Genomic DNA, 13,668 nt, shown 5'->3' on the forward strand with positions numbered 1-13,668 from the left:
GCAACCTCCGGCCACACTTGTTTAAAGGTCTTTTTCTTGCTTATTTACGTACTCAGTCTCCCCCAGTAAACTGCAGGGTCCGAGGAACACAGAACCTCGAGACTGCCTCGTTTACTGCTGTGTCGCCAGAATTTAAATTTAATTTGCTTTTCTTTAAAACAAACAAACAAAAAAGGGCAAAGAAAGTACACAGGGCTTTTGGTCAGCGGGGCAGATTTTAGTTCCGACGTCCCTCGCGGAGATCTCAGAGCTGGAATTCGAACCCAAAGTCTGGCTCGGGAGCTCTCCAGCGGCCAGCATTGAACAACCACTCGCCGAATGCATGAACTCGTGAATGAATGAATGAATGAATGAATGCACGTTCTTGCACCCCAGCCTGCAAAGTGACCCCTTTCCAGGGCGGCCCTCAAAGCCAAGACCTCTCCCTGGGCACTTGCTCAGACCCGCCACGGGCTTTGCAAGCCGATGGAGGGGGAGGGGGCCACGACTTGGGGTCTCAGAGCCTCCCCAGGCAGCCGCCTGCCCTCCCCGCCTGCCTGGCCGGGCCTCCCGCGGCTCCGGTCCTGCCGCAGAGGTGGGGTGGCCTTGATTAGGCAGCCAGTGACGGGGAACGCCCCAGTTTGCAGGGCCTGAGTCATCCTGACATGTCTCCCGTGCTGGACCCCATCGAGGGGCTGCTGGGGAGCCCCTGCCAGGCAGGTCTGGCCACGTGACAACGCGTTGCTTTACCCGTATTAACCCACCCAGTTCCCCCAACGACATCGCACGACGGGTACCAATTATCCTCCGCTGTAGAGATGAGACAACGGCAAGACGGGAATCGAGTAACTGGCCCCCGTCACGCAGCCAGAGCGGGGATGCGGGCCCCAGGGAGCCCCAGTCCCGCGTCTGCGCTCTCACCCTCCGAGGAAGGAGCCCTAACGTCTCCCAGGTGCCCCAGCAGGCGGACCAGCATCACTTCTCTGACAACTGGGCAGAGCCAGCCGCCTGTCCCCGGGAGTTGAGGTTTCGGGTTCCAGCATCCGTTGGCCCTGGCAAAGATTCCTTGCTGTGTCGCTCCTCCGTGCGACCTCAGGCCGGCGAAAGACCTTCCTGTGCCTCAGTTTCTCCCTCTGCAAAACGGGGCTCTGAGCACGAAAACTGCACTAACGGGGGTGGGGTGGGGGTGGGGAGGTTAAAGGCGACGAGGACGCTCCTGATAACGCTTGCTCAGCAAAGGGCCTGGCGCGGGAATCCGCTCCAAATCAGGCGGGGCGGCTATTATCATCCCCCCGACATCCCCTCATTTGCTGATCACGGGGTTAATTATAAGCGGCATTAAATTATACACACACAGACGCGTCGACCTCGCTTCCCCAGAACCCCTGAATTACTACCCATGCGACAGCACGACAATAGAGCATCTTCCCAGCCCCTCTCCACGCAGCCTGCCTCCTTCCAAGGGTCCTGGGCCTCTGGGGCCAAGGCCGTGGTGCCACACGGGGTCCTGGGGTTGGAGGACCTACACAGCCAGCAAGGGTCCCCTCCGAGACCCGAGGGAGGTACTTTACCCGAAGCATCTCATGTCCCCGGCTCGCCGCGAAGCGGGCTATGATCGTCCCGATTTTAGAGACGGAAGAAACAGAGAGAGGTCAACCAACCTGCAAGTCTGCATAGATCCAGCAGGACAGGGCGGGGGCACAAGTCAGGACCCCGAAGCCAGAGGCAGAACCTCATTTTGCAAGCGAGGAGGCTCCCGTACGGAGAGAGGTGAAGGGGCAGAGGCGAGGCCACACGCAGGGGGAGAGGGGAAGGAGGGAATCCGGCAGGAAAAGCTGGGATTTTCGGTTCCCCCGGTGGGACAGGAGACTCCCGGCCTTCCTAAGAGAGGCTAAGAGCAAAGATTTAAACAAACACACATAAAACTCAAAAGCCGCAAACACCACCCAGGGAGCTGGGGACAAAATGGGCCCCTTGAAAAAAAGACATTGGGAATTCAACCCCAGTGAAGGCAACGGAGAAGGAGGCACAATCCAGAAACCCAAGCTCTGAGACACCCCCCCCTGCCCACCCCCCCCCACACACACACACACATACACCCCCGAGGACACCAGGGTGTGAAAGGCAACACAATGCCAGACAAAAACCCGGTGTATTTTCAGGTACGGAACCCCTCTGGCCTGGATTCCGGGGACAGAAAAGGGAATTCGCAGGAGCCCGGAACAGCACCCCCACCCCCCAAGCCCACCTCTGGCCCGGCCAGGCCCCCCCGGAAGGGGCGGGGGACCAGCGTCTCGTCGGAGGAGGGTACGGAAAGGAGAGACAAAAATGTGGCAGTGCGAAAGTCGAGGCCCTGTCCATGAGTCACGCCCGCCCGCTCGTTAATTTTCGCCTTTGCAGAAGTGTAAGCCAATTGATTTTTCATATTCCCCACGCACAACCCCCCCCCCCACGCTTCTGAAATATCAGCCAGAGACGAGACAGAAATAAATGGTACGTCGGGGTTCTTTTTTTTTTTTTCCTTTTTTTTTTTTTTCTTGAGTGTCTTTTCTTTCCTTAAAAAAAAAAAAAAAAAAAAAAAAAACCCATATACTACACTTGACGGCTTGGGCTTCGAAGGAGGCTGGGTGCGGGTGGGGGGTGGGGGTGGGGGTAACAACCTGGACCCCAGGGCTGAGACCCAGGCGTCTGGGCTTCCTGTGTAGCTCAGAGCTAGGGCGTCCCTGTCTCCGGGCCGTCCCTCCTGCCCGTGACGGGGTAGCGTGCACTTGAACCTTAACCCTCTGCCAGCACCCCGTGCTCCCCACCCTGCGAGCCGAGCGGGCAGCTTTCTGGTGCCCGACCAAAGCCAGGGGAGGACAAGACAAAATTTTCCAAACGTGTGAAAAGCCCTGGAACCCTCATCCTCCCCCGGGGCAGGCAAAGGTGCGACACCTGTCCACGGCCCCGATCGGCACGGGGAATCCTGTGCAGGCAGGACCGTGATGCCCTCATCTTGTCCCCTGCTTGTCCCCACCAGAGGCTGGGCCCACCCTGCCCGGCTGGCAGCTGGGGTGTCTCCCATTACCCGACCCGGGGAATCGTTTGCTGAGGGGAAGGACAGAGCAAGGGCGGTCTGAGCCACCTTCGCTGGAGAGGGGGGGCCTCCTCCCTGCAAATCCTGGGAGAGGGGGTGCCCGCCCGTGGGAGGGGGTGCCGGGAGGCTGGCCTGGCTGCACAGGAGAGCTGGGGACCCTGGCATCTCAGCACGAGAGTCTCCCTCCAGAAGCACGAGACCTCTGGAGAGGGACCACGGACCGCCACTCGCCCACGGAGTCCACTCCGCTTCAAGAACCTTCCGCGGGCTCCGAATGACTTCGCAAATGGGACTAATGCAGTGGAGGGCGGCGGGCGGGGCGGGGGGGGGGGGGGATCGCTCTCAGTTGAAAACATTAAGCTTTGTCAATTATCCCCCAAACCCGCCGGGTTTATAAATATCCACCTTTATTTTTAGGGTTTTCCTCCCAATCCCGAACCCTCTCAATGTCCCCCCGTCTCCCCCCTCCAAGCACGCGGTGGCTGCACTAAAGTCACGGGAAGCAGGTGAATGCAGGGCTTCTGTGAAAAAGCCACACTGTGCCTTGGAGCTGCATCGTCCCCACGCATCCCTTGCCCCTCGTCCCTCCCGGGCCACCTAACTGACCATCGGTGGGGCCACACGGCTGCTGGAATAATCAGCAAAGCCACAGGTCTCCCGGCACCGGCCTCCAGGAAGCAGCAGCTGGAGGCGAGGGCTATGCTCCCAACACCTGTGACACGCTCCCCAGTGCTGACCCAGAAGACAGGCGGGGAAACTGAGTCATGCCCCGAGTCACGCCTGGGAACCCCAGGCACAGCCCCCAAGCTCCTCACGGGGTGACCCAGAGAGAACACAGACGGACAGCGATGGCTCCAGAAATGCCCACCCAGATGCTACCGCTATATCCCCGAGGTCCAGGGAGCTCCTCCCTTGCACCTGCTCCCCAACACCCCGGTCCAGCGCTACGGTCCCAGTGTTGGGAGAGAAATGCCTTAAGTCTCCACCTGTGACCCACGGACATTTCGTGAAGACGCCTGGAATCCCCTGGGAAGCAGAGAAACAAGAAAGGCGCTCAGAATCTCCGCTGGAGGGGACAGGGACAGAAGCACGGTCAACGCGCAATGACTTGTGCGGGCAGCAGGCAGGTGCCTGGCTCTCAGGGACCCTCTCCCTGCACCGCCCCCCCCCCCCGGAAGGGACCCAGGAAGAGGAGGGATCCCCCAGGGGCCCAGCCACCACCCCGGCAGCATCCTCCAAGGCCATACCCGGCCACGCCAGAATGTCCGTCCCGTCTCCTGTCTCCTGCAGGGGGTGGCGGGTGGGCCAGGCCACTGGCGTGACAGCACCAGCCCCGCTCACCCCCTGGGGGGGCCGATGTCATCGGCTGGGGTGGCAGGAATAGAAAAGCACATGAGCTCACCAGGCAGGCCGGGTCTCCCGCGACGATTTGTTTGCCTGAGCCCAATTATACCAACTCTCAAGGCAATCGAGGATGGCGGGTGGCATCCCCCAGGGGGCTGGGGGGGGCCCAGGCCCCAGGCAGAAGTGCACCGTCATGGTGAAGGTGCCCCCCCAGGCCCAGGGGATTGGGCAGGAGGATGCTTTCTGGAGAAGAATGGAGACACACACAGACAGCAAGGCAGCCAGAGATGCTGGGCGGAGGGCACTGCAGGGGGCAGGGGGCAGGGGGCTCCGGCCGGGAGACCCAGGACCAAGTTGGTGGGCTCTGGGGTGCGGGGGCGGTGAGCAGCCGCCCCCAGCCCCAGCTGCCTGCCTTCAGCAGCCAAAGTATCAGCTGGCAGAGGAAGAAGAGAGCTGAGGGACAGAAGGCGGGCGAGATTGGCAGGAGGAGGGGGGCACAAAGGAAGGGACCCTGGGAGGGGGAGGGGAGTTATGCAAATGGCCATTAATAAAAGCTCCAGCAGCAGCATCCAGTAGCACACAAGAGTAGAGGCGCGGACTGGCTCTCTCTTCTCACGGGCGGAAGGCGGCACGGAGGGAGAAGCAGGGTGCCCCAAACAAAAGGGGCCCTTGCCCCCGGCACGCCAGGAACAGCAGTGATGGGGGACACGGAGGGAAAGCTAGAACACAGGCGGCCAAAGTCTGGGCCGAGGCCGCTGGGGCCCAGAGCAGGCTGGTACCTGTCCTTGGGACTCTCGGGGACCCTCCAGCTTTGTCCCTGCTGCTTAGACTGTTAACACACAACCTGGACACCTCAGACACCCCCCTTCACTAGCTAGGTTGGCCAGGCTAATTTTTCAGGGGGGTGGGGGATTGGCCAGTGATAGAAGGACCCCATGCTCCGAATGGGGACTCCCTCGGATTGAGGTGGGGGAAATGGGGAATCCCAGTTGAGTCTAGGGAGGGGAGGGGAGGTGTCCCCCAGTTGGAGGCGCTGGGGAGGTTTGTTAATTTGGGAAATGAGGTCCCTCGGGGGTGACGAAATTTGATGAAGGGGCATTCTCAAAAGCCGCACAGGTACGGTGCCACAGGAGAATGTGAAATAAGGGGAAGGGTCACTAAGAAGGAGGTTCCAGATTTGGGGGGAAGGGGGGATAGGAACTGTGACTGAAAAAAAAAAAAAAATCCCAGTTTGCGGAAGGGTTCGCTGATTTGAGAATTCTGGAAAAAAAAAAAAAACAGCTGAAGGGGAGTTCTCCGATTTAGGGGGTTTTCGTGGAGGAAAGTGTCCACGATTTACGGGGTGCTAAGGGGGATCCTAAATTTCGGAGAGATTTCCATAAGGAGCAATGAACTTGGCCGCAACCTGGCCAAAACCCCTGCGCCCAGGACTCCGGCACCCTAACTCCGGGGGGGGCTCTCCTGAGGGCACGCCCCCCCAGCCCCCCCAAACCCGGTTCCGACGGCTCCGCCCCCCCCCGGATGACGTCACCTCCCCTCCCCCCCCCCCGCCGCCCCTAAGGGGGCTCCCGGGGCGCGCAAAACCCCCCAGGCTGCTGGCTCCAGGGGCGGCTTCCCCTCTCCCGGGATCCCCAAGGGGCCCCTAGCGCCGCGGAGAAGTCGGGAACCGGTGCGCGCGCCCGTCCGTCTGTCCGCCAGAGTCCCTGGGGCTGGGGGCTGAGCCTCGCCCCGCCTGGGGGGGCTGGGAGGGGGCGCCGGGGCCGCAGAAGGGTGGGGCAAGGCCAGGGTGTCGGAGGGGCGGCCCCCCCTCCCCAGGGATCGACGAGGCCCGGAGGGCGCTAGGGTGAGACGGTGTTGAGTCGGAGGTCTCCAGGGGAGGGGGACTGGAGAGCGAGGGCGGCGGGCAGAGCAGCCGCCCTGGGCGCACCGGCCGGTCCGCCCTCGCTCCCAGCTGGAGCCACCCGTCCCGGGCTGGTCTCCACTCGGGGCGCCCGCGAGCCCCCACCCCCACCCCCGACACAGCGCCCCCTGCCTCCAGGACCCGCCCGGGGAGCCTGGCCGGGAGCCGCCGGGGCCAGCTCCCCCTCCGCACACACGCGCGTCCCCCCCTCCGCGCCTCTGCCCCGCCCGCAGCCCGGGGTGGTGCAGCCGGCGGCGCTGGGCAGCTTCCAACGCCGCGCTCCGGGCGATTCCAGCCCAGCCCCCTCCCCCGCCGCGGCGAAGCCCCCCCAGCCCCGCCCGCAGAGCCCTCCCCGCGGCCCCTACCCGCCCCGGCCCAGCCCCTCGGGGGCATTGTTCGGACGCCGCTAGCCAGGCGCAGGGGCTGGGCGTGCAGCCGGCTGCAGCGGAGCATCCTCCGAGCACAATGGCCGTGCAGGCTTTCCCGGCACAAAGCCGGCGCGCTGCCCACTCCGCTGCCTCCGAGACCCCCCACTGGAGCGGCTGCAGGTTTTTTTTGCACTCGAATTCACGTTTCTTTCCCCCTTTACCTGGAGGCTGGCTGGGCTGGGCTCCCCCGGCTCTGCCCCGCTTCACATCCTGGCTGTTGCATGGGATTCGAGCGGAGCCCGAGCGCCAGCGGCTCCCGGCGTGCGCGCGCCGGCCGGGCTGCCGGGCGGGCGGCGCGAGGACACTCACTGCGGCTCGCGCTCCCCTCGCGCCGGATCGCGCGCCCCCCCAGCCGGTGACGTCATCCCTTCCGCCAGCGCCGCCGCCGCCGCCGCCGCCGCCGCCGGCCGGGGGCGGGGCCGGGGCGGGGCCGGCCCGCGCGCGTCACTGCGCAGCCGCGCGACGGCCACGCCCCCCCGGCCAATGACACGGCGGGGGTTGGTCACGTGCCCCCGGGGCGTTTAAAGGTCCGCGAGAGCACGTGGGGCGCGGGGCGCTGGGTTACGCGGGACGCGTGGGCGGTGGCGTCAGCGCGAGGGACTCCTCCGGCCCCGGTTTCGCGTCCGAGACCCCGGACGCTTGGCATCTAGGGCGTGGTGCCTGCCAGGCCCTGCTTTAAATGCCGCTGCGGCTCCCCCGGCACCCTTCGAACACATCCACGTTCGCACCCACTACCTGCCCGGGAATGTCCGTGCTCCAGCCCCCGGCCAGCTCTCTACGGTTCCTCCCCCCTGCGCCCTCCTGAACCGGGGCCCTTGCCCTGCTGTTCCTTCCCCTGGAAGAGCGTTCCCCCGAGATCTTTTCCTTCTCCTTAGGATTTCTGCTCAAATGCCAGCTCCCGGGAAAAGCCCTCCCAGATCGCCGCCACCAGCCGCCCCACGCTCCGTTCCCTAATCCATCATTGTGGTTTAATTCTGGTCACACTAGGACGTGACTCCAAAGGGCCGAGGGAGCCCTGTGTATTGGCTGAATGGAAGAGGGGGCATTTCCTACAGGATGAGCGCGTTACAAACATCCCACCTAACTGCCATTCCCTGCTGCCCTGGAGTCAGAACGAAGCGCCATAGGAACCCCAGCTCAGACCGTGACTTGCCGTGTAAGTCCCCGAGCCTCCGTTTTCCCACTTGCGAAATGGGTTTGCCCCTTTGGGTCTCAGTGTCCTGTCTGTGAACTGGGACAAAGTAGCCCCTGCTCATAAGACAGTGGAAGGATGAACAGTGGATAATGTGCTGCCTGTAGCCTGTAGTTGGTGCTAGAAAATAGGATGAGGAAAAAAAAAAAAAAAAAAAAAAGACACACCAAACAAGAGACAAGTTTTGAACACCCTGAAAGCGTTTTATTTCTCCAAGGTATGTCTTTGGACAGGGCGTTGTGCCCACAAAAGGACACAAGTTTAGAATTTGGGGTTTTTTTCTCCTCCAAAATCGTTGATTCATTCATTCCAGGCCAAAGATGCAGATATAAACAAAAGGCATTAACCCCGGGAACAAAATGAGAAGGCGGAAGTCATAAATAGGAGAAGAGAGAGGAGAGAATGAATAATTAAACAAGGAACCTAAATTAAGCTCGGAGTTTCCCGGCGGCCAGTGCAGCGGCCAGGTTTGCAGAGCCTATTTGGTTCTCCTTCCTAGCTGCATGACCCTGACCTAACCATTGACAATCCGGCCTTGGTTTCCTCATCCAAGCAATGGAGACCCAACCCCATCTTGATGGATCAAACAGGATGGTCTGTGCACAAACGCTTAGCATGGTTCCTTATACACAGCAGGTGCTCAAGCCTTGCATGCCCCATGAAGGCAAAGTGAGAGGAGACTGCTGGCTCTGGACGGCTGGATATGGCACGAGTCCCAGCCTTCTCACCTATGAGGGGAGGGGACCTCGAACAAGTCCCTCTGAGCCTCGCTGTTCCCATCTGCAAAATGGGGCAACCTCGCTGTTCCCATCTGCAAAATGGGGCAACCTCTCCGTTCCCATCTGTAAATTGGGGCAACACCTCTACCTCTGAGAGTTCCTTTGTGAACAGCAAAGGGGTAAAATACGATGCAGCATATGCCCCGGAAACCCACCCATGCAGGCCATCGATCTGTGTGCCATGCCACTTTAAGCATTGAGGGCACAGGAGCAAACAAAACGAGCTAAAAAATTCCGACCTTCCAGGAGTTAACGGTGCAGGGAAGGAGATAGATAGTATCTCACTCAGGGTCAAATCCCAAGTCCTACACATGCTCCTGAATGACCGGGCCCCTGTCCCCTCCCTGCCCTCACCTCCTTGCTCACTCCACTCTGCCCACAGCTTCTCTTCATTGTTCCTTGCAAACATCAGAGGCCTTTGCACTGGCTGTTCCCTCTGCCTCGGATGCGTTTCGTCTTGCTCTTCAGGGTCAGATCCCCCTCATCCTTCAAATCTCCGAGAGACCCTCCCTGACCGTCCTGCTGAAGTTCATTTCCACCGCAGTGCCGGCTTATTTGTTACAGTTTGGAATGATTTTACCTTGTGGTCAGTTGGCTTGTTTTTGTCTGTCTCCGCATGTTGGCTGTGCCTCCATTTGCCCATCTGTAAATGGGGCATAGTAATCGTCTCCATCTCCTAGGGTTTGGGGGAGGCTTCAATGAGTTACAGCATGTCAAACACCCCCACGCCTAACCCAGAAGAGGTTCTTGACAAACGTGTCCCTTGTAAATGGGAAAAACAGGATAGCTAGCCGGGTGACCATAAAAATTTAATACAAGGAGAACAGAACAGTCTAGTCTGATATCGTCGCAGCCCCAGGAGTTTGACGAGTGTCAGAAAGGTGTTAAGGATTCACCAAACCAAGCCTTCCCGTGAGCATGAGCGTTAAGCGTAAGAGAACCCAGAGGGAATGTTCTCCTCAGGGGCGTGGCTTAAGCCTCCAAGCCTCAAAGTGGAAAGCACGGATTGGGAGGTGGGGCCTGGTGGGTTCTGGGTCCCTTTTGGGTCTGCTTGCCTGGCCAGCTGTGGGTGTGGCTCATTGTTTGTTGGGGGAAAAGTTCGGGAAGTGAACATTTGCGTCTTCTGCTGGAGGGCGGGGAAGGCCTCCTCCTCCCTTGCCAGCCCAGCCTCCGCCCCAGCGTCTTCCAGAACCTGGTAATTAGCTCCACTGTGCTTTGATGGAGGCCATGGCAAGGGAACCACGGAACCGTCAGCCGTCCATTGCTGTATATAAACCGGACCCCTCACGCCAACTTCAGGATTGTCTGCGCAGAACCCGGCCTTAAACCCCTGCAGGATTTGCCCCAGTGGCAGTGATTTCACCATCATGAGACATTCCTTCCGATTAAACATCGTGCGGCTCTCCCTTTGCAAATTCACCTCAAATGCCAAAGAGAAAAGGGGCCTATGGGGATACCCCATTTGCTGCTCCCCTGCTCCTTACTGGGCTCCACGTGGGGCTCCTCTGGGAGGGGGGGGTCCACTTGTTTAGAACATCAGGTAAGCATGAGGGCTCTGGAACCAGAGGAACATAGGTTCGGATCCTGGCTGTGGCATTTGACAAAACTCACCATCTCTTCCTGATGAACCACTCAAGGCGTGGGAGGGCACTTCGTCAACCGGACAAAGTGCATCTCTCGTTAACATACTCAATGGTGCAAGACTGGACCTCTTCCCCGAAAGATCAAGACAAGGATGTCTGTGCTCACCATTCCTACTGAGCCTTGTCCTGGAAGTTGTAAGTTGGCACTTAGGCAAGAAAATGAAATCAGAGACACCCAGCCTGGAAAGGAAGAGGTAAACCTACCTCTGTTCGCTCCTGACATCATTTTGTATACAGAAAATCTTCAGGAACCCACTGAGAGAGTATTAGAGCCAGTAAACCAGGTCCTCGGGGCTGCGGGATCTAGGATCAGTACGTACAAAAGGCATCGTACCTCCTGCGCAGCGGCCACGAGCTAACAAGACAAGGTGAAGAAACCAATCCCATTTACAACTGATCAGAAAGAATAAGGCGTACATTTACCAAAAGAGATGAGAAACTTACGCTACAAAAACAACAAAGTTTCGCCGGCGGGGGCGGGGGGGGGGTGGATTAAAGAAAAGATAAATAGGTGGAAAAGTGGCTCGTTTGTGGCTGGGCTGGAAGACTTAATGTTGTTGAAATGGCAACGTTCCCCAAATTGAACTACAGATTTGATCTCATCCCTTTCAGAATCCCAATTGGATTCTTTGCAGGATTTGACAATCTGATCCTAAAATTCACATGGGAATTCAAGGGACCCAGAATAACCGAACAATCTTGAGAAAGGACGCAGGTGGGGGGCCCATACTTGTCAATTTCCCAGTGGTATTACAAAGCTAGTCACTAACCCTGTGGTCCTGGCATAGGAACAGACATGTAGATCCACGGAATACAATTGGGAGTTCGGTGGGGCGCCTGGGGGGCTCAGTCGGTTAAGCGTCTAACTTTGGCTCAGGTCATGGTCTCACTGTTCGTGGGTTCGAGCCCCACGTCCGGCTCTGTGCTGACAGCTCAGAGCCTGGAGCCTGCTTTGGATTCTGTGTCTCCCTCTCTCTGCCCCTCCCCTGCTGGTGCTCTGTCTGTCTCTCTCAAAAATAAACATGAAAAAAAATTAAAAAAAAAAAGAATTGGGAGCTCAGAATAAACATCTAGGGTCAACTGATTTTCAACAAGGGTGTCAATTCAGTGAGGGGAAGAATGGTCTTTTCAACAAGTGGTCCCGGGAAGGCTGCATATCCATACGCAAAAGTGTGAATTTGGACCCCTACCTCACACCGTATATATTCACTCAGAATGGATCGTAGACCTAAACATGATCGCTAAAACTCTTGGGTGAAAACATAGGCACAGATCTTTTTTTTTTTAACATATATTTTTTTTTTTTTGAGGGAGGGAGAGAGAGAGCGTGCGAACAGGGGAGGGGAAGAGAGAGGGTGACAGAGAGAATCCCAAGCAGGCTCTGCACTGTCAGCACAGAGCCCGACTCAGTGCTCAAACTCATGAACCTTGAGCCCAAGACCTGAGCCAAAATCAAGAGTCAGATGCTTAACTGACTGAGCCACCCAGGCGCCCCTAGGCATGAGATCTTTGTGATCTCATTGAATGAATACACTTCATCTGGGAGAATTGCATGGTGGGAAAATTATATCTCAATAAATTGTCATAAAAAAACTTGGCTGTGCCACCGCTGCATTGTGTGACCTTGAACAAACCACCTGTGTCTCCCTTTTTCAACCTCACTTTCTTTGCCTTGAAATCAGGTATAACAGGCACCCTGACTTGGTCTTTTTGCAGGGGTCAACGGAGCCATGACAGAGGGAGTTATTTGGAGAAGTGTAAAGAAATAATTTAATCCAAATACCCATGAGGAGGGAACAAGGTTGACTTAACCAGGTCCAACCCCGCCGGGGAGTAGTATACAGCTATGAAAAAGGATTTGGTAGGTAGCACGAAGCCATGGGGAAGGATCTCCGGGATAATTTGCTAGTGACGAATGCAAGTGGAGAGCTTTGACTATCATGTTCTACTTTTTATCGAAGTTTTTAGCTTATTTTTCCATTATTTTAATATGGAGTGCATATATTTGCATGTTTATAAGCCCAGGTCAGCACCACCATCCACATTAGACAAGGAAGACTGATGGGTCCTTCAGATAATTGTTTCTTAAAGCGGCATGTTTCTTTGTGGTGACAGAGAGTTGTGCATCTCAGTTGGGTTGGGGTCGCATAAAGCTGAATGTACGATAAAATGGTAAAGAATAACGCACACAGGGACACCTGGGGTCCTGATCTCACGGTTGGTGAGGTCGAGCCCTGCCTCAGGCTCTGCACTGACATTGAGGAGCCTGCTTGAGATTCTCTCTCTCTCTCTCTCTCTGCCCCTCCCCTGCTCAGTCGAATGCCCACTCCTCTCTCTCAAAATTAATAAACTTTAAACACACTCACACACAAGAACGAGGCCCGCAGGCACGCCTACGTGTGAGTGCATGGAAACTTCAGAAATCTGAACGAGGTCGGTGGGCTGCAGAACGTGTTTCCTGACGGTGACCGTGTTCCATGATTTTGCGAGATGTGACCCTTGGGAGAAGCTGGGTGAGGGGCCTCTGTACCACTCTCGCAACTCTTTGTGAAGCTATGATCATTTCCGAAGAAAAACGTTTGTAAAGGAGCGTACTGAAAGGCTGAGCAGCACCTCGCGGTGTGTGTGTCCCGGGTGGGGGGGTCTCCCGTGGCTGGGCGTGGGTGTGGCTTCCGACGTTTGTGCCTGTCAACACTGCCTCCCTGGGGACCCGATGACAGTCTTCAGAACTGGCCTGTTATCTCCTACTGGCTGGTGCAGACAGGCCTCTTGTCTTACCCGTTCTCGGGGACACACTCCTGGGTTTTCCACTGGGGGGTGCGGTGGGGGGCTGTGCTGGACGTTGTATCCAGGGCCCAAGGGACGCGCCCGGCCTCGCCGTCCAGACCGAGACGCGAGCCTCGCCAAGCCAGAGTCCCCCACCCCCACTTTTGCCACAGGCCCCAAGCTTGGCCACCTGGATGTCCGGGGGCGCGGGAGGGGGGGGGGCGCACGGGGTGATTTTGGCGTCTTCACATCGAGCACGAAAATGCACAGAATCGCTGACTTCCGAAGCCGTTCGCTTCTATTTTCCTTCCAGGGGAAAGTCTTAGGTGGGTGCCGGGTGGCCCCCGAAAGCCTGCCTGCTCCCGTTTGCTGCCCGCTGTTCCCAGGAAGGAGAGCGCTGGGCCGGCTGGGAGTCCGTGCAGAGAAGGCGAGAGAACACAGGCCGGGGCTCCCAGGCCGTGGCTTCTCCGACGTGTGTTGATTTAGCCGCTGGCTTTTCCTTCCTCGTCTCCGTCAACTTCAGCCTTACGCGCCTTTAACTTGCTAGTCGTGCTCGCCTTT

General features: G+C 58.1%; 1 protein-coding gene across 4 annotated transcripts in view; it reads right to left on the reverse strand.

Moving 5' to 3' along the window:
- Positions 1–7,083, reverse strand: part of PTPRS (protein tyrosine phosphatase receptor type S) — a 96,385-nt gene extending 89,302 nt beyond the window's left edge. For 3 of the 4 annotated variants that reach the window (XM_045491653.1, XM_045491649.1, XM_045491647.1), the window contains exon 1: positions 6,889–7,082. The gene's annotated coding sequence lies outside the window, so the exon portion shown is untranslated. Of the gene's footprint in view, positions 1–6,888 lie in introns of all 4 variants that reach the window. The other variant, XM_045491643.1, reaches the window with a different exon arrangement.
- Positions 7,084–13,668: the final 6,585 nt, after the last annotated feature.

The sequence above is a fragment of the Leopardus geoffroyi genome, chromosome A2 (assembly GCF_018350155.1).
Source record: "Leopardus geoffroyi isolate Oge1 chromosome A2, O.geoffroyi_Oge1_pat1.0, whole genome shotgun sequence".
NCBI lineage: Eukaryota > Metazoa > Chordata > Mammalia > Carnivora > Felidae > Leopardus > Leopardus geoffroyi.